A 26,473-nucleotide genomic window follows, 5' to 3' on the forward strand; every position below is an offset into this window, starting at 1 on the left:
AGGATGCCATGACACTTGGCATCATTACGACTACAGTGCTCTGTTGTGGTTATGAAGCTTAGAGTGTTCCTTTAAGCAATGTGCATCTTGCCGTCACGCAAAATTGTTAGAACATATTCCCTCAAGCCTCTGCTGGAAGGATAATTTTTAGAGGGGAACTTATCGAACAGCCAAGGACCGGGTCCATATGTCAAAATATAACCTTTCCTCACAAATGGATCAAGACTTTTTGGCTTAAACAGGGAATTGTGACATACTAAAAATAGAAAGTTTTATTTAATACACCATAATTAACTTTTAGAAAAAAACTCCTCTTGCTTAAAACACTTTTCCAGTAGCTTCCCCCAGCGGTTTTTAAGGTTTAGTAACATCGGATTAGAGTGTACAGCAAACTGAACACTATAACAACATTTTCATTCTCACAATTCAGCGGTGGAGGGTTAGATAGGGCAATCAAGAACCTATAGTATTGTAACACCGTTAATCGTGTCAGGACAAAGGCTTAGGGAGATTCCATAAAATAACGGTCTTGGGATGTTGGCAGTCATCAGTAACAGGCATATTGAAAGCACCAAAACACGTTTACATTAATAAAGCTGTTTTAGTGTATGTATTCGATCTCTCCATAGAGAAAATGTGCAGTGAGAGCGAAGGTCCAAGTTTCTCAACATCTGGTACACGGTCGTACGTAAGGCGTACGTCAAGAGGCGGCTGGCTGGGAGAGAATGGAGGTGGAGGGACCTCTAATATTCCAGCCCTGCTGTGATGCCTGTAACTGGGTTATAAGTCACGGTATCCCTAAACCGTGCTCAAGGGAGCAGTGCTGGAAGCGCATAAAAATTATATAGCCTAACACTGAAGGGATCCACTCCAGCTCTTCCAAAGGTAAGGAGACTGGGTGGACTTAAATCATTTTGTGTGTTAGAGAATGTGTGTGTGAGTGTCCTCTCTGTGTGTAACTTGTGTAGACATGTTTACACCCGCAGAGGTATTTCTCTGTAAAAGATTGAGAAACACTGGTGTAGGTCACATGCAGGGAATGTGTGGCTAGGGCTTCTTAAACAAAGCAATATAACGCATTAGTGGCAGACAATAGAGCAGTGCAGGGGTAGGATATATACACCAAATTACTTAAGCGAATGTTTAGGTACTTATAGTGTTACTTTAAATCTAAATCACGTTTGGGAAAATTAGGGAATTGATACAAATATACCCTACAACAGAGTCTCCTAAACATTGACTGGATTGGTCAAAAAAATAAAAAATAAAATAAAAACTGAATGCAAAGTCAGCCCACTTCTTCCCATTAGACATGGAAAACACAGGGAAATGGGATTGTGCAATATGAAAGGAAGACAGACAATCGGAACCTACTGGGAGGAAAACATTCAGCTGCTGTCACACTGATACTATGCAAAAGAGACTTCTCGTTGCACTGCAGGAAGAGAACAGTCAGTGAGACACCAGCATTAAATTAGGTTACCATAAAGCAGAGTTGCTGAACTTAACCAAGCATTTTATCAACAAAAGAAGACCCAAGTAAAGCGTTCTACATTTACATACACAGCTCTCCAAGATGAGCAGGATGTTTTGTTATTTTTAATTAAGTGGCACCAATGCCATGGATAGACAAAGACGAGCTAAACATTTTTTGGCCACTTGAAGACTACTATGCTGTCTATACCAGGGGTTCCCAAAAGAAAAATCCCAGTTGTTTTAAAATGACATTCTTTGTCATTTTAAAGGGTTGTAAAGCATCATGGGTGTTTTAGTGATAGAACATTTGGGGGGGGGGGGGGATCTACCTTTTGGGCACCCCTGGTCTATACCATCATGCAGGACAGGGCTTTAATTTCCTTTGATGGCATAGACAGTCATGCGTCATCCGGGACATATGTATCCATGAGGGATATAATTGTGCTAAAGAACAGTATCTGAATACAGATATGCAAATATCTTTACAGTAGTGGGACACATGTAGTCGGAACCTACCCTGGTTGTGACTCACAGTCGGCATGAGCAAAATAGTTTAGTTTAATTTTCAATCAGGCCGTTTGAGTAGAAGATACATTTAAAATAAAACAGAATGTGCAATAAAAAGGTAGCTTAAACCTTTAATCTTTCTTTACAGGAAGCGTATAGGGAGGATGTGCAAATCTCACACAGGGAGTTGTGACTAGAGCTGCATAAATAGTGAGTTAACTCCTAAATGGCACAGAATTGAGCAGTGAGACTAGAGAGGTATGATCTGTACAACAAATCTGCTTCATTAAGCTAAAGTTGTTTTGTGGGCCTACAATATTTCTTTAATGTTTTTATACAAATAGGGTATCAAATAAATTATGTATGGGTGCAGTGAAAAAGAAAAGGTAAATAGAATAAACACACCAAATGTGCCAAAAGGCCTTTATCACAAACACTTATGTCAAAAGAGCTTTGGTCCATAACCCCTTAGTGACCAGACAGTTTTTCAATTTTCTAACCGTTAAGGACCAGGGCTGTTTTTACATTTCTGCGGTATCTAGCTGTAATTTTCCTCTTACTCCTTTACTGTACCCACACATATTAAATACAGTTTTTCTCACCATTAAATGGTCTTCTGAACATACCATTATTTTCATCATATCATATAATTTACTACACTTTTTCTAACTTGGACCCCCAAAATCTGTTACGCACCTACAACCACCAAAAAACACCTGTGCTAAATAGTTTCTACATTTTGTCCTGAGTTTAGACATACTCAATGTTAACATGTTCTTAACTTTTTTTTGCAAGTTATTTGGCAATAAGTACAAATAGCACTTTGCCATTTCCAAACCATTTTTTTCTGTCAGGAATCCCTTAACACTTCACATGTATATATTTTTTTAAAGTATTAGACTTCGGGTATTATGAATCTTCATGCTACCATTTTACCACCAATCTACGCCAAATTGTTTGACACACACAGCAATTTAAAAATACATGTACTGAAAACTTTAAGGGTTACTGCCAAAGAACACCCCAATACATGTTCAGCAACATCTCATGAATACAGTGATACCACCCATGTATAGGTGGAGGGTGCGCATTCCAGTTTTTAAACTTGGAAATTTCACATCTGGTCATCATGCACACGTCCTATTTGGGAAATTTTTGAATCCAGCCAATGTAATTTACCCCAATCACACCACATATCTTTGAAAAGTAGACACCCTAGGGTGTTTTAACACTTTCCATGCACTAATTCTACCACCAGTCTTTGTTAAACTTTTGGGTCGTAATTTGTGTTATTTTTCTCACATTGTACTTTAGGCATGGATTCTCAGTTCCTGCCAAAGTACACCCCAATATGTGTTCAGCAACATCTCCCAAGTACAGTGATACCACCTACGAATAGGTTTGTTGGGTTTTTTGGTGGGTGCAATGCCAAACTTCTGACGTGTTTTTCAAATTTGACATATCTTCTTTGCCTGATTTTTGGGGGCTTTTTTACATTTCCCAATTTATTTTATTGCCATGAATTTGCATATATTTGAAAAGTTGACACCCCTAAGTATTGTATATGGACTGTTTTGATGCCTTTGAGGCAACCGTTTTAGCCAAAAAAATTGGAGAAAGTGTGGGGTGGTAATTTTTCAATTTTCGTCTTTTACATATACTTTTTTGTGTGATTTAAAGGACCACTATAGTGGCAGGAAAACAAACTAGTTTTCCTGGCACTATAGGTTCTTTAGCCCCCCCCCCCCCCCCCCCTCTGGGTCCTACTCTCACCATGCTCCCTCGGCGCTGGGGAACTCTCCTCCCTCTTCCGACGTCATCTGCCGAATGCGCGGCAAGAGCCGCGCGCATCCAATCAGTCAATAGGAAAGCATTTCTCAATGCTTTCCTATGGACATCAGCATCTTCTCACTGATTTTCACAGTGAGAAGTGGAGAAGTGCCTCTAGCGGCTGTCAATGAGAGCCACTAGAGGCTGGACTAACCCTAGTGTAAACATAGTTTCTCTGAAACTGCTATGTTTACAGCTGCAGGGTTAACCCTCGATGGACCTGGCACCCAGACCACTTCATTGAGCAGAAGTGGTCCTTTACGGGAGCCTGTTGGTTATTAAAATGCTGGCCCTACTGTGTGTCTTCATGGGCTGATGGGGAGACACCCCCACCGGCCCACAAGCACTGAGAAGCGGTCGCAGGCAGGAGAGCTCTACCGGGTTCCTCTCGCGAGATTGGAGCGTTGCCACGGTTACTACGGCAACGTTCCGATCTCACAAGAGTTAACTCTACCCCAGGAACTACAGGGTAGAGTTCACTCCTCACCACCTAGGCTCGCAACAAGGTCCCCCCTCCCAGACAAAGGTAAAAAGGGAGGTGGGACATAAATAATTTTTTTTTAAATTATAAAAAAAAAAAAACTTATTTTTACCCCACAGCACCCCTTACACACACACACACACCTCACACACACACACACCTCACACACAGTGCACCCTTTACACATAACCATGGATCCTCTATATACACTCTGAATACTCTACAAACACATACACAATGCACCACCTACACACTACATTAATGACACACACTAGATCCCCTGTAAGCAAACACACACTACTTTCCCTAAACACAGACACTTTACAACCCCTACACACACACACACACACACACTACAGCCCCTAGACTCACACTCTCTAAAGCCCCTAACCATACATATTACACTACAAAAACAACACAACTGAAACAGATATTTACACACACAATCCCACAAGCCGGCTCTAAACACACATACAATACGCTTTCATTACACTTTTGTTTTTTGGTATCCCACTTATGGAGACACTGGGGAGATGTCACAAGCAAACAGCGCAAGCATGTTAATACATTTTTGCTTGCGCTGCATAGAACAAATCCAGGGCTTTTTTTCATGCAAGAGCTCTTCAGCAGGGCTTTGCGCATTGAACCAACATGCTCACTTTGAAAGGGGGTGTACTTGTCATTGGTGATGACAAAACAACCCCCCTCTCTGGCCCGCCCCCTTCTCAGTGGGCCACTGATTAAAAAATGCCTGGCACTAATTTTTTCTCCAGTCCGGCCCTGCACACATCAGAGATGAGGCAGGACAGGAAGGAAGAGTGAGGCTATCTAGGGGCCCATGGAGAGGCAACAATCCACAGGTTAGGGGTGCAATACTTAATTTGCCCTGGGCGCTGGCAACCCACACACCACTGGCTGCAACAAGTTACTATTTGAACCCGAAATTAAAAACAAAAACATTGCCTCAAAGGCAGTATTCTCGCATGCTATTTCAGAGAAGGTAATTTGCCCTGTAATTTCTCTTAAAATATACAGTAGTGATTCAAGGGACAATGTCCAGAGTACCTTGGTTATGAACAAATAAGCCGCAGGAAACCGTGAAATGGTACCGGTCTGCTCTTAAAACACTAATAAATTACTCATTAGGCAACAATACAAACTAGTTACAGATTAAACTATTTCTTACTGCCCCAACCCCATTTCAGACAAATATTTACACTGACAAAGTGTATGGTGCTGCTACTTTCACATGATGCATTCAAATACTTACGGAATAGCTTCAGCAGTTATACTATAAGGCTTATATAGAAGAAGTGTTGTGCTCTGAAACGTGGCCTAAAGTACTATAAGTGGGGCGATCACCATGGAAATCATTGGAAGCTGCAGGCAGTGTCCATTTGGGACGGCACCCCTTTTACACTGTAACACCACTTTTTTTTTTTATTCTTTATTTTTGTTGTGCTTTAGAGTTACAAACGTGTCTGCACTACCCCAACAGCGGTAGCAGGAGAGTGATCATACATTGTATAACATTAAATGGCAGGTGAAAAAACAGCACATTTTTGTTTTTGTAGTAGTACATTTTGGTAGCCAATACGCTTGATGAGATAACCTATGCTAGACGTTAAAGGGTTAACTGTGTGCAGCTTGCTAGTGGATAGGTATAATGTAACAGGTGATGCTGCAAAACAGACTTCACTATGTGTGCCACATAAGAAAACATTACGAAGGTGTTGATAGCATATAGCATTGATTGGCAGGGTTTGATAAACTGTGTCAGAGTGTAGTCAGCTATATACCTGATTCTATGTAGTGCGAGGAACAAGCTAAATAATAACTTTAAACCAGTGAGCGGTGAGACCACTGGGCATACACGCTATTAAAAGTGAGACATTTAGCATTAAATTTCGTTTTTCCAAGCATGCTAGTAGCCTGGGCAGGTATTTACTGGTGCATGCATCCATTTAAGCAGGTTCACGTAGGCGGCTAGCATAGCTTTGTCTACCCAATTGGGCAGCCTATAAAAGGTATGTAATACTGATTCTGTTATGGTGGGCATACGTCAGAAACAAGATCGCCAACCAGCAACATGTATATACAGGCCAGAAAAAAAAAAATATATATATATATATATATATAAATATATATATATAAATAATAAATATATAAATAAATATATAAACTCATTTAGACGGGGAATAGGTTGAGGACTAGCCCTTCCTTGGGTCGGCATGGTTGCCAGGAGGCATACCCTCAAGCAGCAACTGCACCCTGGACACCATATGCCTCACTTGTCTATAGTGAGGCATATGGTGTCCAGGGTGCAGTTGCTGCTTGAGGGTATGCATCCTGGCAACCATGCTCACCCAAGGAAGGGATAGTCCTCAGCCTATTCCCCGTCTGAGTGAGTGCCTCTGGTTTATGCAGGTGGTCTGCTAGGCAGCAAGGAACATTCCCCATCGCTTTGTCAGGTGTCCCCTCCAGCCCATTGTGTGAGTTGGCTTCTGCGGGCCCCTGGCCTGGAGACGTGTTGGTGCTGGGTCTTTCCCTCTCCTTGGCCAGTTGATGGAGTCCGGTAGTGGTCGATATTGTGTATTGCCATTAAAGAAACATTGGGGCTGGTGTGTATAAAATTTTTAAATAAAATTGTTTTTCTATTAAAAGTTGTGTTATGGGGGCGGGGCCTGACACTCACCATGGCTGGACGCACTTTCAAATAGCTCCGGCCCTTCAGGCCTGAAATCTGTGCTAAATAGCCTAAAAGCAACGCAGAAACAATCTTATTGCAGCTGCAGACCGACACTCTCACCCCTGGTACCGTTCTGGGCCCGGAGCGTAACAGTCTGACACGCACTAACCTCGACAGAAACCTGCGGCCTAGCGTGCCCAGCAAGTGGGGGAGACGGACGATCTCCCAATCCGGAGAGCACACCTGGCAAGAAACCTTACCGCAACTCCGTCCCCCCCCATAGGACCGGAGGGGGTTATCCCGGTCCCCACCGGTGAGCTGATTCGCACACGCTAAGGTGGACAAACCACAAACACGGGCCTACCGACACATGACCCACTCAAGATGGCGGAGGAAGAATGGCTCCCATCTGCAAACAGCGACCCCAGCGACATACTCACCCGGCTGGACAGGCACTTCTATAATTTCTGGCAGCAACTTCAATACAGGCTCCGACCATTGGCACTGCCACAAACACAGGATCGCTCCCTGGCAAAGCCCATAACCCCATAAGCAGCAGGGGCATTCGGGGGGCAAACCCCATTCAAGTGCGGGGCAGCGCGGAAACAAACCCAGAGGCCACCCAGGTCTTCTTTCCGTAGGGAGGACGGGTGGTGATCGCCAAATACACGGGGGAAAGGAAATCTCTTTCGGGAACATGGGACACCACAAGCGAATCACTCACACGCTGCAAGCCCACCTGGGCAGAGAGCGCCTAGAAGGAATACCCCACCGTCTCACCTACGCTGGTCACGAACCACCCGCAAACAATATAGACCACTACCGGACTCCATCAACTGGCCAAGGAGAGGGAAAGACCCAGCACCAACACGTCCCCAGGCCAGGGGCCTGCAGAAGCCAACTCACACAAGGGGCTAGAGGGGACACCTGACAAAGTGATGGGGAATGTTCCTTGCTGCCCAGCAGACCACCTGCACAAACCAGAGGCACTCACTCAGACGGGGAATAGGTGGAGGACTAGCCCTTCCTTGGGTCGGCATGGTTGCCAGGAGGCATACCCTCAAGCAGCAACTGCACCCTGGACACCATATGCCTCACTTGGAGATATATATATATATATATATATATATATATATTAGATGGGGCTTGTCTGTATCGTTACACATTGAGATTTTTTAAAGTTGATGTAGTTAGAAAATATGCAATTATAAACAACTGGCTCCAACATCTGTCTCACCAAGAGCTGAGTACTTCTAGTTCTGATTGTATGTCAGCATGTGTGTCTCCAGTGATAGCTTGGGACATTGACAACCTGTTAAGCACCAGTTATCACATTGGACTTTCTATTCAAAATGTACTTTAATAATGGATCCAAAATTGTGGCTCAGAGGTATAGATGATAGGGACATTTGTCACATTTATGAACAACTTGTTTTTCATGTAAGCTCGTTTGAGCAGGGTCCTCAATATATCGTTCCTGTGAGTTCTTGTAATTGTCCTATTTATAGTTAAATCTCCCCTCATAATATTGTAAAGCGCTACGGAATCTGTTGCTATATAAATGGCGATAATAATGTTCCATCAGGAGTGGGCTGTCAACTTGGCTTGGGGACCAAGTACAAGGAAATAATCCTTTCTGACCAAGTGGATCAATTTTTTTTTTTTTTTTTTTTTTTTTTACTATTAATTGCTGCCTCCAATCTAAGCACAGAAGGATCACACATGAAATCATAATTCTTGCCCTGCACTATTCCTGCCTAAATTACTGTGTCAAAAGACAGTCCGATGGGGCGGGGCTTGACAGCCATTCCGAGAGAATGCAGCAGGCTTGAGCTCCCGATCAATATTGCTACATCTTGGGCGTCGGTAGTGCAGACTGAGTCTGAATCTTCATGTTGTGGTGTAGCTGTATCTTTCGACTGGTTGAGGTCTAGTGCATTAACTCAGCGGGAGAAGCAGCCGAACTCCCCAACCGGGACTGCATGGGCTCTCCTGTCATTACCTGAGCCCTGTACTCCTCCCCCTCCCACCCCAGACATCTAGACAGACATCTAGTACTGATAAAAGCAGTCTTTTTCCCGGGATAAGTGAATAAGTAACTACCATCAGGTGCCTACTTAGCTTGACGCCTATTTGCCTTGCGTAACAAAGGGATGAGGATGGACCTCCTAGGCAAGGCACAACACAGGCAAAAACTGGTCGTTAGGGCTGAGCCTAAAATGTACCTTCTTTAAAGGCATGTCATATTACACCAGGCAAGGCCCAAGATGATACCCAATCCACCTCAGTTTGTAGCATTGTATTGCATCCATGAATGTATTCATAGCCAACAGATGTACTGATGTGTACCTAATTAATATGCAGTATACCCACTGTTTCAATATACTTACCCTCTTTCTTTCTGTACCTAATTGCCTCTTCATTGACTCAATAAAAATTGTCAATTGGAATAAAATGGCAGATGGTGGCACTGCCGCGAAGCATGATCCACAGGCTTTGGTACAAAGCTGGGAAGAGGAATTTCATAGAGCATTTGATGCCCTTTGTCAACGCTTCTGGCAGAACCTGCAGTGGCGAGGAAAGCAACCCAAGCGGTCAGCCCCACTGAAGCAGCCTGCTTGCAGAGTTACGAATCGGAGACTCAACTTCAGACTGAGATTTCAGCAATGGCCCGCGGTACTTGTAGCAGAGTAAATTGACGCTCCCCAGTCTTCCCTGAACATAGCCTGGTCACTGAAAGAGGTGCATGTGGATATGGAAACGGGAGAGTGGCAGCGAGACATGGCATTCAGCAAGACTTTTACTGCCCCACACACTTGCATAGCCTCTATGCTGAGGGCATAGGATGAAAGGGCTGGAGATAAGGGGATACCCGTTACAGCTCTGCCTTTACCCCACTGCATAAGTATTTTTGCTCTTACTCTCCAGCTGTTACTCATGTTCCCCCTCCTTCTGCTCCATAAGGCTTCTCTGCATATCCTAACAGCCTATTCCTATGTTCTGAAACCAGTAATACAGCTCTTGGTGACTTTACTCTCATAGATACACATTTTTATTTACCTGCATGTCACAAATTCTCACCTAATTTCCCCAGTGCAGCCAGTTACCACTCAAGCTCAACTCTTTTTAGCTCCCATCCAGACTCTCTCTCACTTCTTGCAACTTATAATATAAAATGTGCAGTATCCTTGACATTACAATTTTTCCCACACACCTTTTATGGTCATACGCACTATTGTTAAAATGTCTTTGCACAATTGTATGTTCAACTCTGCACAAAATAATAAATGTCAAAAAAAGACAGTCTGATGCACCAGCCACTACTTTAAACTGTAAGACAGGGCCCCTAAAGGGGAGGGGGGGAGAGAGAGACAGGCCCCCTAAAGGGGAGGGGGGGAGAGAGACAGGCCCCCTAAAGGGGAGTGGGGAGAGAGAGAGACAGGGCCCCTAAAGGGGAGTGGGGAGAGAGAGAGACAGGGCCCCCCTAAAGGGGAGTGGGGAGAGAGAGAGACAGGGCCCCCCTAAAGGGGAGTGGGGAGAGAGAGAGACAGGGCCCCTAAAGGGGAGGGGGAGAGAGACAGGGACCCTAAAGGGGTGGGGGGGGAGAGAGACAGGGACCCTAAAGGGGCGTGGGGGAGAGAGAGACAGGACCCCTAAAAGGGGGGGGGGGGGTGAGAGACAGGACCCCTAAAAGGGGGGGGGGGTGAGAGACAGGACCCCTAAAAGGGGGGGGGTGAGAGACAGGACCCCTAAAAGGGGGGGGTGAGAGACAGGACCCCTAAAAGGGGGGGGTGAGAGACAGGACCCCTAAAAGGGGGGGGTGAGAGACAGGACCCCTAAAAGGGGGGGGTGAGAGACAGGACCCCTAAAAGGGAGGGGGGAGAGAGAGACAGGACCACTATGGGGAGGGGGGGGGAGAGAGAGACAGGACCACTATGGGGAGGGGGGGGGAGAGAGAGACAGGACCACTATGGGGAGGGGGGGGAGAGAGACAGGACCACTATGGGGAGGGGGGGGGGAGAGAGACAGGACCACTATGGGGAGGGGGGGAGGAGAGAGACAGGACCACTATGGGGAGGGGGGGAGAGAGACAGGATCACTATGGGGAGGGGGGAGATACATACAGGGGCACTATGGGGAGAGGGGGAGTTAGAGAGACAGGACCACTATGGGGAGAGGGGGAGTGAGAGAGACAGGACCACTATGGGGAGAGGGGGAGTGAGAGAGACAGGACCACTATGGGGAGGGGGAGGGAGAGATAGAGGCCCACTAAGGGCAGTAGGGGAGAGGAACACTAAGGGAGAGAAGGAGAGAGCACCTAGGGATAGGGGAGATCACTATTGGACAGGAGGAGGCGACCACTAAGGGAAAGTGGGAGGAGGGGAGACCACTAAGGGACAGGAGGAGGAGGAGAGGATATGAGACCACCAAGGGACAGGGGGAGTCGAGGATATGAGACCACCAAGGGACAGGGGGAGTGAAAGATCATTAAGGGATGGGGGAGAGTAAGACAGAGGCTGAGGAGGGGGTGAAAGTGCCACGCAGAGGGGCTCAGGAAAGAAATGCACAGAGTCACTTGTGAGGGAGACACATAGAGGAGCCTGGTGGGAAAAGAAGACATACAGAGGAGCCTGGTGGGAAAAGAAGACACACAGAGGAGCCTGGTGGGAAAAGAAGACACACAGAGGAGCTGGGAAGAGTAAGACACAAAGGGGCTTGGGGGAGTAAGACATACAAAGAGGGGAGTAATAGACACACAAGGGGCTTTTAAAAGATAAACTAAAGGGGGGTGTAAGACACAAAACCTAAAAAAAAAAAGTAAATAAAAAAAAAAAAATAATAATAAAGAGCTGCTCCCCTCTCAGCCCCTATCCTACCCCACAAACCCTCTCTTTCACACTACACACATACATGTGCAGAAACATACAATGCATTCCTACTCATACAGACACACAATGCATCCCTTGCATACAAAAACACACTGCTTCTCTTAGACACACACAAACAAAATGCATCTCTTACACACACACACACAATGCATTCTTTTCACACACTACATCCCTTACACAAATTGGTATCCCTAAACACTATATTCCATAAGAACACACACATTACATCATCTACAATAACACACAACATCCCCTACACACATACATTTCACTCCATGTGAGCGAACTCATGGGTGGGCCATGTAGGTAGACTTATGGGCAGTCCTTGTAGGCATACTCACGGTCAGGCCCTGGGGGCCCAGACATTGAGCTGTGTAAGGGGCCCCAAAAAATTAAGCTGCTTCCTGTTCGTTGATTTTTGTGAGCGTGTTACAAACATCCTCCAGAGAGCCTGTTCTACACCAGACCAGAGGAGCCAGACTGCAGCCTGAGCCCATCATCCTCTTGTCCTCATCTGGTGGTAAGTAGGCAATCCAGTATATTAGTGGCACTTATCTCTAATTTACCTCAGATTAAAGGGACACTATAGTCACCAGAACCACTACAGCTTAATTCTGGTGTCAATAGCCTGTTCCTGCAGGCTTTTTAATGTAAACACACTGCCTTTTCAGATAAAAGTCACTGTGTGAAGAACTGATGTTGGCTCACATGGCAGATCATATGGGTGGGGCAGCAAAAATCCTTGCACCGGCCCTGGTGCCAGAACTTTAATAACATTGGTAGAGTGCTTGCAGCCGACAGTGTGGTCTGCGAGCTGCCATGGATTACTCTAGGAGCTGTGCAATGAGGAACTGATCTCTACACCCAAACTGCTTCATTAAACTAAAGTTGTATTGATGCCTATAGTATCTCTTAAATGTATCGGTTTATAACCTTGTAAAGCGCTGTGGAATAAGTCAGCGCTACATAAATGCCAAAAAGAAAACAATTAGCAATGGCCACTATATACATTTACCACTGTGCTAAATCAATCTTACTTTGGTGGTATAAACCTCGCTCTGTGGAGATCTGTGTGCAAAGAATATCTACCGTCAACTAATTTTGCTACACTTATTTTATTGCAGTGGAGACTCAGAGGCACTTAGGGCAATGCCCAATTATAATTGCATAATAAAAAATAAAAAAAATCTAATTTTAAATCCAGCACTAAAGTGCATCACTAAAAATATTTAAGTCAGACGTTGTTAAAGTTAATCTAAAACAACCTTAAGATAGCCGTCTTCCCTTTCACAGGAGGTAGAAAAGAAAAAAATCTGGAATCCTAAAGCAAAACACCTCTCCAGGTGCCCATTTATACATGTTCTGTCATTTCCATACATGCAATTGAAGAAATAACTATGTATATTTGCCATGAATCACAGTATTTAATAGCATATTTTTACCAAACAATGGAAAAGATCAAGAGGTTATTGCATACAAAAGAAAACAAAGCAGAGGAAAACAAAAATGAGCTGAAAGCGGAGGCAAAGCATAAAAGGTAATTTGAATGTTTCCATCATAATTAAGATTATTCAGATGAGCGCATAACAAGAAGGCAAGGTGTGGGAGGCGGAGGGGTCAGTTAAAGTCACAGGGAATGACATTTAACAGACGTGTGGCAACCAGACTTGGGGAAGACTAACCTAATCCCATGTTTGTTTGTCTTTCTAATGAGTCACTGAAGCGGAGGTGTCAAACTTCTTTTGCCGAAAAATGAAAACACCTTTACAAAGAACTAATGAGCCTTCTAGAAGATAGATAGATCAAGGTCAACAATCTGCATCACAAGATATATACAGGGGTTGAGGAGACCATGTTGTAGTTATACAGAGTGTTATATGGCCCGACCACACAACAATAGCATGTAATTGTCAGTATATCCCATCACTGCCAAACAATCAACGGACACCATAGCATTTTAATCCACCCTTTTAAGTTCAACTCTGGTTGCCAAGGTGGTTGTGTCTACCTGCATACTAGTAAGGGATCATGTAAGATTACCTGCAGCATCTGGTGATCATTCAAAGTTATCAAATTAAAAAGAATCATTAATACATGTGACAAATGCTCCTTGCCCTGGACATTTGCCAAAAATTCATGGAGGAGTGTAGAAGCTGGCCTCTTGGCCACCGAATATGGGCCTTATACAAAAACTGAGTTAAGTCTCCCCAACTGCCCTGTAGTAGCTTGCCCTGGGTGCCCCTGGTTCAGCACCTTTCCCTTCATGCGAATGGAAGCGAAAGCTGGCTCTCTGGCGGCCGTTCACATGAACCAAACCCACGAATAGTCCCAGCGGACTATAGCTGCGACCGCTATGAAACTAGTTTCGACATGAGGATTTCATGGGTTCCCGGTCACCTCAGCGGGACTTGGCCGCAAATGTTATGGAATGGTTTTTGGCACGAGATAGCCGTGCGGTTTCCGGACAACTTGGTTTGCAGTTTTGAACCACTTTGAAATCCGCCAGGCGAACGCTTTTTGGAGGGAAGGTGCCAGAGACCAAGGTGAACAAACACTACCTAAGAGCCAGCCGAAGCACCCCGTATTGCGGTCACAAGAGCTCCCGAAAGTTGACAAAACACCAAATACGCTGGAACGGTTTTGGGCATAGGACCATGTGTGTGGCCAGTCAGAACTTTAACACTGTGGCTTTTCCCCTACACTGCATGGATCTGAGCCTATTTGGAGACCTTGGGCTCAAATCAGGGATAACAATATAATATTTGTGGGGGTTCCTCTATGTCTTTGTGTTTTTAATATTTTTTTTTTCATGCAGTCATGCTGACTAAGAAACTCATTGGCGTGTTCTCGGCATGTTGTGGGAGTGTTATTAGCGTGTTTGACCGTATCCCTGGTGTGTATAAAACCAGGCCATCTGAGTATCCCCTTCAAGTCTAGGCTGATGTTTGGGTAGCTCAGAGCTTTAATCAGTGCTTAATTTGGGGGTTTGGGAGAACTACAGCTGATCTACTCAGTCGGAGTATAGGGGATCCATTACACTGGTGGCAATCGGTGTTTTTTCTCCCAAATGGATATCCCAAACCAGGGAATGCAGTAAAGACTCCAGCAACATATTGGTCTAAAGAGGAACTCGGGTGATGGAGCGAGCTAGCCTCCGTGCAGCATCCCCATTTGAGGAGTTCCAGTGGAGATTACAGAATGTAATGGCGTCGGAGTATGGCCCCTTTTCGGCAGCAGGCCTCGTTGGGAGTGGAGATTACCGGTCTCACTCCCCAGCAGCAGATTGTGTTCTAGGGAGTGGAGGCAACAAGTCTCATTCCCCAGCAGCAGAACATACAACAGGGAGCGGATATTATCAGTGCTGTACTCAGACATGCGCAACATTATAACAGTGACATTTGCTTCGGCCGCTGAAGCTCCAGGAGCTGAAGAGGACCCGCTGGAACAAGATTGTCCTGTCAGTGGGGGACCGGTTCAAGCAAGTAAATCTCACCTTTACCTGCGCGTCCTCCCTCCAGAATCCCAGCAGTGATGTCACCGTCAGGGGCCAGACTGCGACAGTGCACTTTAACAGCCAGTATAAACCTATCAAACAATAGAAGAGTCCACCAGTGTGCAGATTACCAAGTAAATGTTTGGTTAGGAGGAGGGCAGACTAAGTCAAAACCTGTGCAAGCTAAATAGATTAAAGAGCCAGTTTGTGTTTTATTCCAGTCTAGTTTACACCAAAAGAGATGGAGTGGCTGTCTGCAGCATGCAAATACACATCAGGATGATAGAATGATCTTTCCCACATCAAGGCCAGGAAAATATTTTGACATTTGATATCGTGAGTATCCTGTGGAGATAATGCTCTTTTCATTGAAAGGAACAGGACAGCCTCTCAGTGAAGTGCTCAGCGTCACTAGTTCATTGCACCTGCTTAACACTGACTGAGGTTTGGCCTTGTGTTCTCTGAATGTCAAGCCTCCTGTTTGATGTGTTAACTATTCTCTCAGCTCATCTCTGTAGGCATCAGAGATTTAAAACACAAATGGCGACAGGAAGGAAGGGGGGTTTCAAATGTTCTATTAAACTGGTAAAGGACGTATGATAAAATCTGAAACGGCAGCAACTTTTATAATGACAAGCAGTGTTTTCATTGCGCCAAGCTTCCTCATGGGTCTTGAGACTTTGTTTCAATGAATACAGATTTATAAATCATCCGTGTAAAAAGGCACAGATGTATATACAAAATGGATTTTGCATATACAGGACTGTGAAAGGTTGTAAAACATTGTTAGCAAAAATAAACATACTATTTGTTGTGATTGGTTTGCTAGTTGTAAGAATACAGGGAACTTGTTAATGATTACTTTCCATTAAAATAAAACTGATATTGATCATGATTTCCCTGTCTAGAGGTCAGAACTGCAGGACAATGAGAATTTCACCAGTACTTTTCTCTTATTTCTTTTAAAATAAAAGTGGCACACCCCATATGACACTAAGCAGACATCAGTCTGTGCCTCACATCCTGAGGGACCAGGCGCAGTCAGACTAGCATTCCCTTTGTTTAATGTGGGCAGATTTTGTATTAACAAGAAGCTAGAGATCCAGCTGGCTTTAAACATATCAATGCTCTCTGGTTAATTCACATGCAACACAAACTTCAATTTCAATGATTTCTGATATCCAGTGAAATCGCTAATAAAGAAAACTTGGGAATAAATGCAAAAGAAAAACCTAAAAAAATTAGTACGATGAAGAAAAAAAATATAAAAATAAATAAAAAGTAAACCCCCCACACCAAAAAAAAACAAAAAACTTAAAAGTTTGATGAAACAGATGGCTGACTATATCATTTGAAACAATTTTCTTTGTTTTCTAAGGCACACTTGCTTTTCCCCCCCTCTTGTTCTTGTTAATGGTCTTCAATACTCCTGCATAGAAAGGCAGAGGTAGCAAACCTTGGTCTTGAGAATCATCTCCACCCCCATATGGTGTTGATAGCGTATTTATTATCGTTACTCATTCAGCCCCAAGAGGCCTCTTCTACTAATAGTGTTTTCGTGCTGGTTAATTAACCAGCTAATCTGCACTGACTGTGGGTCGCTCCCTGCGTGGCCAAATCTGCATGAGAAGCAGTGTCCAGCTATTAAATTGTAATTTGCAGAGGTATAAATAGAAGAGTTGTCAAGCAGGGACAGTAAAACTTGTCAGCGGTATGTAAATGTGTCAGCTCATCCATCCCAATATAAAGCCTGAACATTAACTTCTTATTCACCACTCAAAAACACCTACTGCTCAAGCTCTCTCTAGTATCAAAGATTTTACTTTATGCCAATACCTAAATCTTTCAAAAGCAGGAAAAAATGCCATAGTTATCCAACGGCTTGTAAAAACTTAGATATATTTTCTTTTTAAAGTTCTCTTTTCCATAAGGCATTTAGAAGACAAACCAATAAAGCCCTTCAGGATAAATGACACCAAACAAAATGCAGTCTGCACTTAGGGAATGAAATATTAGGTAGTTGTGATACCTGCTGCCGCCAGACGTACTTGATTATGTGGGCGCTGTACCATGTCTTTGGGGAGAATAACGTGTTCAGATCTAATATTATATGGTATGGAAGGTACATTGCCAACCTTCTTTTCATTTAGGAAGGGTGAGAGGAGGAATGTTCCTAGTTTTCACTTAGCCGAAATAGTCCAGAGGGGAATCTACATACAATGTACCAACACACAACAATTTAAAATGTATTTCCTTGATCTTAGCTTGGAAGGCAACTCTATCCATAAGACAATTATAACAGCAGGTTTTAGAAAGAAAACAGCTGGTAACACCATTCTTAGGGTAGATAGTTGTCATCCATCACATATGTTTAATGCGATCCCCTTAGGAGAATTCCTCAGGCTTTGCAGGAATTGTTCATAATAGGGGATACACATTATGGAGAACAGCATTAGCTAGAGAACGAAGCACACTATTGAAACCTTAATTTAGGGATACCTCCAATTCAACATCTCTTCTGTTTAGAAATATGGAAAGCCTTCCATATTTCTGTACAGATTACAGTAACCAATTCAAATCAATCACCCGCATTATACGCAAACACCTTCCTGTCCTAAGGTTAGACTCTTTCTACAGAAAGATCTGATATCAAATGTCATAATTCATCAAGAAGAGTGAAATCGCTCAAATCCCTTTTGCCTCCAAGTCTTTCCAATACTCACCAAGACAGAAACCTGGTTAATTTGCAGAGGCAAGTTCAGATGTGGTCAGAAGAGATGTGATTATTGCACATTAACTAATAAAACCACACATTTCAATTCTTCTGTCACTAAAACGGAATGAGATTAGATATTTTATTAATTGTTATGTTATTTATATAGTGCCAACAAATTCCGCAGCGCTTTACAGTGGGGGGACGAATAAACATGTAGTTGTAACCAGACAAGTTGGACACACAGGAACAGAGGGGTTGAGGGCCCTGCTCAATGAGCTTACATGCTAGAAGAAGTTGGGTAAAGTGACACAAAAGGTAAGGATAGTATTAGACTAGTGACAGTTGCAAGAGCGGAATCAGTCGGGAGCTATTAACAGTTTAATTTATACGCTTTTATGAAGAAGTGGGTTTTTAATGATGTTTGAAGGAGTGGAGACTGGGTGATCATCTAACGGAGAAGGGAGTTCCACAGGAACGGAGCAGCCCTTGATAAGTCTTGAAGGCGAGCTTTAGAGGTGGGGATACTGACAGAAGAGACGCAAGTCTTCAGCAGAGCCTAGACAGGATGTATTAGGGAGGATAAGTAGGTGGGAGCAGCATTATGTAGCAATTTGAAAGCAAGAACCAGAATTTTAATTGTTCTACGGAAGGGATCATTTACCTCATAACCTCTAAAAACTGCAATAAACAGCATATAGGGCAAAACAAATGCAAGCTAAAGATTAGGATAGCTGAACATATCAAGAGTATTAAATACAACACAATGAACCAAACCCCAGTGTCAAGACATTTCAAATCTTGTACTTGGGCTGATTTTTCAAATTTCTATTTTCAAGGAATTCAGAAATGTAGATTGGACCCAAGAGAAACGTTTACTTAAAAATAAAATGTACTGGATACTTACTCTACAGACAAGATTCCCACTAATGTGGAATGGGACACAAATTATATCTTTAGACATTAGACCATAACATTTGGGGCTTAGTCTCCCTGAATCCTGCTTTTTTTGTAATCTTTGTTCTACAGTTTTAGCTTTTAGATTGGGGTATATACAGGGTTGAACTGTGACAGAAATTCAGCCCGTGCAAAAAAAAGGCAGAGCAGCCCACTATGAGGCCGGAGCCAGAAAGGAGGCGTGTTTGTTCATGTGATGCCCCTCCAGAGCATCCAGTGCTCTGTGGTGGAATAAATGTCTTGGATTTTTATTTTGTTCAACATGCGCTGCATTTGCTAGTGATTTGTTGCTGGTGTCCTCCATAGTGGGATACCAGAGAACAACTGTGGAACACAGAAACACTTACTTCTAACGTTGACAATTTGTATTCTTTAGGGCAAAGCTTTTAAGCTAACCTTGTCCACTTCAAATTTTCTTTTCACGTTCCTATTTCCTACACAACAGGAAGCCCATGGATGCAAAGGAATTTTTTTTATTTTTGAAAATGGCAGTGCAATTCTATAACGGTCACATCCGCACTAACAAATTTTCGTGAAGTGTTTTTTTTGCTAGAAAATATTTCAAGAATATTGTTTTGAATTCAGTTTGAAAGAACATTTAATAACTGCAGCATTAAACTCCACAAATCTTGATGGTAACCTGTTTTGCAGACTTTAATAGATTATATTTAGATTTATAGCAATAGATGTGCAGCTGAGGGTACAATTATGGATGTATTACCTTCCACGGAACCTGTAATGTGTAGAGCAACCCAATTACCTGAAATCATTTAGGTTTAGCTACTATTCTTTTAATAGTAACATATTGAACTGCTAATTCTCGCAATCAAATTGTAATGCAGGTAATGCCATGTTCTATATAATACACAGTCTCTGTGTCAGGTTGCTTTGTATGCAAACTACTGAAATATTTGCTCTGGGAACAAACAAGTAGATGATTCTTTCATTGCGAAAGACATTGAAATATTAACAGTCAGGATGAGGACATGAGCCTCGATTTGCAGACCACCTCCATTGCACAATTACATCACATAGTAGGGAATGTGCTCTTCAAACACAGGAAGAACAGTAGCAATTCACTTTACTTCACATGCAAATATTCTCATTAATCACAATCATACCAATAGATATTAATCAAGATGGTAAATATTAAGTGAGATGACGGTCATAGATGGGAGGCCTCTTTAGGGCCCCTAGACTAACAATGCAAGTAAAATTAGAAATACTGTCTGCAAGGATCATACTTAAAAAGGTTTGTAATGTCTGACTACAAAATGGCTATTACATAACATTTAAATGAACTGCCACACTTAGTTTCAAATAAAATCTAGAGGATGATGGCAGGAAACACATAGTAAAGGGACTTTACACACAATCTTTTTTTTTTAAATAAACACGTCTTGGTACATTCATGGTCAGCGACCAGAGTAACCACAGATGATAAAATAATGGTAGATACTTTTCTACTGCAAAATGTGATGGTACAAATATTGAAATCCATGTTAACTTTTACAGATTTGACAACTTCTCAAAATTTTCCCCAACACACATGTATAAATATAGTCGACACTGAGCTTGCAAACTTGGTAGTCTTTCAATCTTGCAATGGATGATCTTTTTTCAAATGAGTTATATTCTAACTCAAGGGAGTTAGCCTGCTAAAATATTGCCATCATTACCTTTACATGGGATACATAGGTGAAAAGTCGAATTTTTTTCTCTCTCCACATATTCCTATTTCGTTTGCTACTGATAATCCAAAAGGAGAAAAAAAAAAAAAACAATCTGATTCCACAAAGGCAATCACCCCAGGACTAGATTGGGTCCTCATCACTTGCTACACATTTCAATGCAAAATTCAGCTAATTTAACATAGAAAGCTTAACTAATAAAGTAGGATCTGCTATAATAAACATGTATTTTTCCCCTCAATCATTACAATTAGTGTGGTAGCTGTAGTGAACATGATGTACATTCTGCTGAATTGCAAATGGCAATATCCCTAGGGAGAACAATACTGAACCAAACTGGCCAATGGGTCTAAAGCACAGGTTTTAAGAGAGTGTGCTAGCAATGTGGTTGACCCAATAAAAGCAGAGAGAACAAAATCTGCAAAGATTGTACTTTGAAAGATAATGAGAAAAGGATATAAAACACAATTTATATGAAGGCAAGTTAACATGGGTAATTTAAGTGGATTAAAAGGTACAAGGCAGACTAGTACACGTGCCAAAACAAACAAAAATATATAAAACGTACTATCCTTTAGTCTTGCACACTCATTAGTATATAATACAAATAAATTATATTTAGTGAGATATAGAGCTAATTTGGTTGTATAGTCTGACCGTACAAAGTCTTTGCCCTCAAATGCAGAAGATGGCAACTGTAGGCCAGAGAAGCATTTTTACCAAAATGGCTCACTTAATCAGCATTAGTTCTTGCCAACTGCACAAAAAAACAACACTGTAATATGTAATGCAATCAATGTGGGCGCAAACCAAATAAAGATTTTTAAAAACTGAACATCTGTTTTCTTTAATTACACAGTGGTTTTACCAAACACAAGAGGATGTAAAGGACTTGTGCAAAGAATCATCGCTTAAGAGAACTGCACATTGCCCTCACAGTTACTATCCAGTCAAAGATAGACATTCATGTAAAACTGCCATAAGTTAAAGGGTGAAATGGTAAACTAAGTGTTAATGTAGCTGGACCTACCAAGCACAAGCAACACTTTCCAAGCGCATACCTATATCCCATTAAAAATTAAAGCTCTAAATGATGGAGAATGTGATTCAAACCCTGGTGTTTCCGTAACGGCAGTGAGCATAGACTACTATGACTACATTTTCAATCAGGACACATTGGTCTTCAAAGTCACTATGGGCAAGCGATCTGGCACACGTTTTTGTTATCCCAGATCTTTCAGTTTACTTTGAACTGGAAACCCTAGTGTCCCTTCACTGACACGCTGCATCTCCACAAACTAAAGTACCACTGGAATCCCCAAGTAAGGGATTAGTTTCAGATTAGATTTTTGCTTCTTCCAGGGAGATGCTGAACTTCTCTGTTCATCTGTCCTATATTTAGATTTAACTGCCCTTACCATGGCCATTTACCTATACTCCAGATACAGAGGCTTGCTTGTACTGTTATCTATTATCGGTTTAAGATATTAGATGTTATACAACCATAATATTCAATAATGTTCCAATGCAAAATAGTGTTCAGTCAAGTTTTCCTTCAAATAAAAGGTCCAGAGCTTAATATACACCCAACAATGCCTATCCACCACCATCTTTTTAACTTATTGAGACATCAGATTTTTGCTCTCATGCACCATTGAGGTCAACCTGACTATGCACATCCAAAGCAGTTCATTTAAGTTTATTTCAAGAAACTTTGAGTGCCAAAGCCCAGTGTGATGCCTTGTTTAGGAGGGTTTATGATATACGCAAAGCAAACCCTCAAAACAATAAAGTATATGATAAATGTGACTCCTGTTGATCCTGAACCTCAAAGACTCTTTATTTAATGCATATCAAAGGCATTTAATCCCTAGTGCATATACAATAGGTGTTTCTTTAAATTGGGAGGATATTTCACCCAAGATGAATTCAACAGATTTCCTTTTTCCTACCTTTTCATATATTGTGTTAAATGCAGTCTTGTTTGAAAATAAATTTCGCTAAGCCTATATATTTTTCAGTGGTTCTAACTCTTGTTAGATTCATTTTTGGCTGGTGAAGTTTGAACACCTAGCATGACTACCTTTATCCTTACGTGCCGTGTGGCGCGTTGCTTAGTGCTTATGCAATGATGGCAGACGTGAAAAGCAAAAGGATACATTTGTGGCAATTATAGTGCTTTACACATGGGGATAACAATCACATTGATTTAAAAACACCATGACCAAACAAATGACCAGGGCCAAGTGCTAACTTGTATCGTCTTACTCTAGATAATCTGCTTCAATAACCAAAGACGTAGATTTAACAAGGAAGGTAGGGGGTAGGCAGCGCTAGACACAGAATTATTCTGACTTTATTCAGCATATATAGTTTGGAAGAGCTTGGTACGTTACATGTGTGCATGTATTTCTGAAATCCCCCTACTATGGACAGCCAACAAAACAAATCTTAGCCTAAATGCGGCTTACAGAACACACATATTGGGTTATTCATCCTATGGCTATTTTAAACACACTTGGAATTCACTTTGACTTCCTGACAATCTTCACTGCAGTATATAACCTTGACAGTTAAATTGTGCCATAATGATTGAGATTACATGCATAAATCATCAACTTGAAACTGGAGACCAAAGAGCGGTGATGCTCTGCATATACCACAGAGAAGAGAGTGAGGGGGGAATGATATGGAACACAAATTGTCATTACAGAGTGTTTAAAGTTTCACCTACAAGTCTGTTGTGGTGTAGGTCAAAAGCGTGAGAAAATTAAATTCCCATGACAAAATCCACATATTTAAAAGACGTCACAAAAACAACTTTGGCTTAATGAAGCATTTTGAGTATAGATCATGCCTCTGAAGTCTCAATGTCCAAGTCTCTGACATGTAGGAGTTAAAGCAGCATTGTCACACCAAACTTGCCTTTCTTCTATTGTGTCCTCTGCTCTTCCTCTCTCAGAATGTGTTCTTCTCTTTATTTGTGATCTAGTTTCTTTAAAACAAAAGTAGGGACTATTGTCTTCTGTATTTTTCCTATGGTTGACTTTCTTTGACCAAAGGAGGAGTTAAAGTAGGTTCCATTTCCTGTGTCAGAGAAATGACTTTTCCCCCCTCCTGCGTGACACAGGAAATGGACTGGAGAAGAGGAATGAATAGGAGAAAGACAACTTCAGCATGACAGTGCTGCTTTAAATCACTTTGTTTCTGTTCATGCAGTCCTAGCCACAGCTCCCCTGGCCGTGACCGACAGTCTGCATGAACAAAATGGTTTAACATTTAATCAGATGCAACTTTAAATGCTTTTATCTCCTGTGTGTAAATTGAATTGTAATAACATACAGGAGACCCCTGCTAGGTCTAGCAAGCTATTAAACAGAGCAGGAGAAATTTCAAATTAAACAGAAATTGCAATGAAGGAAGTGTAAACATTAGATGGCTTTACAGTAAGTCTCTAGGAAGGCTGTGCAAGTTACATGCAGGGAGGTGTGACTAGATCGGTATAAACAAAGTAATTGAACTCCTAAATGGCAGATAATGGAGCATAGAGAATACAGGGACATTATCTATATACCAAAACGGCTTCATTAAGTGAAAGTTGTTTTAGTGACTCTAGTGTCCCTTTAAGCAATAGAATACAATTAAATAGACCAATGGTGTATGTGCTATGAAATGTTCATTAGTATTGGATTAGTAGAAGATTAGATTTCTAATGTTAAATACAAGTACCGTAACTTCCACTTGGACAAAGTGTCCAACTTGTGGCTTTGTTCAGTATTGGACTCCAAAACAATGACACATTCTGCTTCATGGGTAGTTATTCCCAAATAAGATTTTAAAAACAATTTGCACACTCTTATCTCACCATTCTTCAAAGTGTTTCGAATTTATACATTTTTTTAGTTCAACTGTTGTGCAACTAAAAAAATAACTGGGGGATTAAATGATAAACTGGATTTACTCTGCATTTTAGAAAACAAAACGAAAAAAAAAAAAATACCACATATACAGGTGACGTGAAAGTGTTAAATGTAGTTGTTGGATTGACTATTTCTGCCATTCCAGGAAATGGTGATTTAAACTACATAAAGGCACACAAGAAGGTAAATGAAAGGCTAAAATAACAGCACCCAGCTGCTTAAATGGGAAACCAAGGCATTTGTTCCCATGAGCAGACAGGCTTGCCAAAACCACAGGAAGATAAAACACAGCATATTCATGAGGCCTCTGTAGTATTCTATGATCATTTGTGTTATCTATATGGATAACTTTGGTGTATGAGAGGGCAAACCAGTCAACGCCCATGATAGGAGTGGGGTGGGGGATAAAGATTACAGACTAAAGACTTGGATGATCTACACAGGAAGAGAAATGGTCCAGGAGCTGTACTATTATGGTTTGTTACTAAAACCTGCTAGAGAGCTACACACACATTGAAGACAAAAGGGTATTCCCAGGAAGAAAAATGTAATAAAAAAGGTCATTCAAGTAGGAAGCGATATTTTCTTTACTTTCATCCTGGATGTTATGTAGTCTGTAATATGTACAGATCTCACCATCTATTTGCCAACTACAGATATATAATAAATAAAAAAAAGTGGACAGATTACTATACCTCTTGCCAAGCAAGTAACATATAGGAAATAATTAAGGGCATTTAATCCCTTAACTACGTGGCATTTTGTCCCAACTATAATGGGCTTTAATGCCTTTAAGGTATAATGACATCCTGCATGTCTGGTGTGATCAGGGTTATATCATGTTAGTGTTAACATTCTTATATTATGCCCATGGTCACAATAGTTTTACATATGCTGCAGAGATACACTCTCTGCATCTGGCATGCTCAGTTAATGAATGCTGCCCAAACCTGTAAAAAAATTAGATTAACTTTAGTAACACTATGGTCTAGGCTACTGGTTTGTGTCAAACTGCTCAAAAACAATTTGACACCAGGGTGGTAATCACTCCATCAGGCTCTAATTGTTATTAAGGGGCAATATAAATAGAATGGGTGAGGAATAATCAAATCATAAATCCGACTGTTCTATAGGAAATGCTCTGTTTAGGCACCTGCCTGCTGCATAACCCAAAGGTTGCCAAGGATCTTAAAAGTATTCTAACGGATGATCAGACTGAGTGCATAACCTCTGAAAATAAGCAAGATCTGCGATTATGTGGATTTGACTTAAAGCCGCTGAAACATTGTGGTATTTGTATATTTTGCAAAGATCCGCAATGGTGGCATTGCCGCTTGAGATGCGGTGGCCCGGGGTGTGCAGTAGAAGTGAGTTGTACTTACCCAATGCTCTCGGTGCTTCATCCACAGTGGGAGCCTCCATAGAGATGATATTGCAATGAGCAAGACAATGCCTTATTCCCATAGTTGGCGCTAGCACCGGCTGTGGGAAGTGATGACACTTGACAGAGGTTTCTTTATGATCTGCTCAAAAGTATTGGTGGTGATGACAGTTGCTTGCTCATAGAGTGAATGTGATAAAAAGCTCTGACATGACTAAATCTGGTGTGATGATAATTTGAGATGAAAAAGCATGTTGCCTGTGCTCTAGAGAAAGCGGTGTGACTTTTTGTATAAGCAAATGACAAGCCCCATAGTCCTCATATTATACTTGCACAAGACCATCTATGGAGAATCCAGCGGTGTTGCAAAATATTTAACAGATCTTCATTGTGTTTTCTTGTGAATATACAACTGGTACAGCTTGTGGCAGATTCAGTTAAGACCA

At 41.9% G+C, this 26,473-nt stretch overlaps 1 protein-coding gene across 2 annotated transcripts in view; it reads right to left on the reverse strand.

Annotated features, from left to right (window-relative positions):
- Positions 1–26,473, reverse strand: part of DIS3L2 (DIS3 like 3'-5' exoribonuclease 2) — a 455,603-nt gene that overhangs the window by 24,899 nt on the left and 404,231 nt on the right. The gene's annotated exons all lie outside the window — the stretch shown is intronic.

Source organism: Pelobates fuscus, chromosome 2 (assembly GCF_036172605.1).
Source record: "Pelobates fuscus isolate aPelFus1 chromosome 2, aPelFus1.pri, whole genome shotgun sequence".
NCBI lineage: Eukaryota > Metazoa > Chordata > Amphibia > Anura > Pelobatidae > Pelobates > Pelobates fuscus.